This window comes from Cupressus sempervirens, chromosome 3 (genome assembly GCF_028749045.1).
Source record: "Cupressus sempervirens isolate cs-2001-9-10 chromosome 3, ASM2874904v1, whole genome shotgun sequence".
NCBI classification, from domain to species: domain Eukaryota; kingdom Viridiplantae; phylum Streptophyta; class Pinopsida; order Cupressales; family Cupressaceae; genus Cupressus; species Cupressus sempervirens.
In genome coordinates this window covers 164,586,202-164,588,194 of record NC_143120.1, presented here as the reverse complement: position 1 = coordinate 164,588,194, position 1,993 = coordinate 164,586,202, and the positions used below count along the sequence as shown (strand labels likewise).

The window sequence follows — 1,993 nt, the reverse complement described above, 5'->3', positions numbered from 1 at the left end:
TCCTAGACTTGAAGGACTAAAACCCGAGGTAGAAAATAGATGAATATGGTAAGCAAAAAAATATAAATATTTAATCATAACCCATCATTAAAGCCAAGAAGAAAGCCATCTATTGTAGCAAAAAACCATCATGAGTGCCTAAAAACTCCCAAAGCTGATTAAGATTCAACAATAAAATTAAATTAAGCCAAAAGGGTAGAGTTCGTGGAAAAAAAATAGAAAACCATACCAAAACTATGTAAAATGAGACAATCTAATCATAATCTCCCTATAACTACTTTAGTATTTATAAAAGCATCATAAAAAATATCTTACAAGATTATGCTCTTAAGCTAGAGAGAAGATTTGAATTTATCACCTAATCCAAATCTAATATGGTTTGACTAGATTTAATTTAATTTGAATGTGTTGATTGAATGACTTTCATTTTTGTAAACCTAAAAGTATTTAATTAGCATCTCGTCCATGGAGTCCTACTCCTATGCTCTAGAATATTATTTGAACATGATCCAATATCAGTAGAAATGAAGTATAATGGTTTATATAATAATTATTGTGAACTAAGGTGTGACATGACTAATTGTTTGAGTTAGGAGTTTCTCACTTATTTATGTAACATGCCACAAATACCCAACTCCAAGTAGCTTTAATTAGTGTCAACTGTCATTATTATGCTTCTGGGAAATGTTAGTGTTGACTCTCATTTTACTGTGCATTTTCTTCCTAGAACTCCTTATGACCAACATGTTGCTAATTATTGCAAAGGTGGAGTAAAAGTGACTCTTGAGCCCAAGATCTAATAAATATTGTAAGTTCTTTCTAAGTTAGTGTTGGTAGTATAGGGACATCAAATACAATAGTGCATTCATCCATTAATTTTTTATCTAAAGGCACCTAATCTAAGATATACTTGTGGCCTAACAAAGAAAGTCAAATCTAGTTTGTTTCTATCTATAGATGGTCACTGATTTAATCAAGCACTTATGACATGGAATGTAGTTCATGTAGACTCCCCCAATTTCTAGTCTAAAAAACTCAAACTTGTTGTGTTTCACTTTTATCATTCTATAATGATACTATAGGTCAATTCCCAGCTTGTATGTTGGTTGTCAGAATAATATCACACAACTAGGCACTTGTGTCAAGTCTAATACACCATTGCTTAAAACTCTAGGTATAAACACTCTACCAATAACTTTTCCCCTCTTATACAATGCACTCCACACATGTACCCAATTAGGATACACTAACATGTCAAGTTGAGATACAAATCATATTGGCAAGTGAAAGTTATAGTCACAAATTTCAATTACAATATAAATTACACCAAGGGGAACATTGTTTCTGAACATTGAAATTAACTTTTTAGATTCAACTATAAACCATTAAATCCATATGAAAAAATAATTGATATTGTAATGCTTTGGGAGTTAAATATTATAATGACATGATTATGTAGGCAGGGCTTGATGGAAATATGCAATCTGACATACTTTCTAAAAGGACATGCGAACATTCACTTTCAAATAGGGATAGTCTTTTCCACAGAGGATATATTTCAATGGTGATAATTATCTGCTACCATATCTAGATGCTTATCCATGGTTTCCCAACTAGAGTTTTCAAAATATACTAAAAATATTAATGTTTCCCCTATTAGGATTATCAAAAAATTACTCACAACAATAATGATGCTCTCCCTAATAGAACATCCTTTTAAAGAGATATGAAATTCTTCCATTTAATAGTCTATGTTTCCAACTTTAATAATGTATTTATTATTGTCCCTTATCTCTATTTCCAACTTTTATAATGTATTCATTATTGTCCCTTATATATTATGTTTGATTCTTTTTTTATTACAATCAAAATCGCCCGATCATTGCTAACAATTAATGAATATACATTCATGTCCATGTTAAACCTTTATAAAATTTCATGACTGTTTATAGTTAAGAAACAATAAACAATCATATCCTAATCAAGGAAACAT

The 1,993-nt window shown here is 30.2% G+C and overlaps 1 pseudogene; it reads left to right on the top strand.

Moving 5' to 3' along the window:
- Positions 1-671: 671 nt before the first annotated feature.
- Positions 672-1,617, top strand: LOC149565281 (COBRA-like protein 1 pseudogene; annotated as a pseudogene).
- The last annotated feature ends 376 nt before the right edge of the window (positions 1,618-1,993 follow it).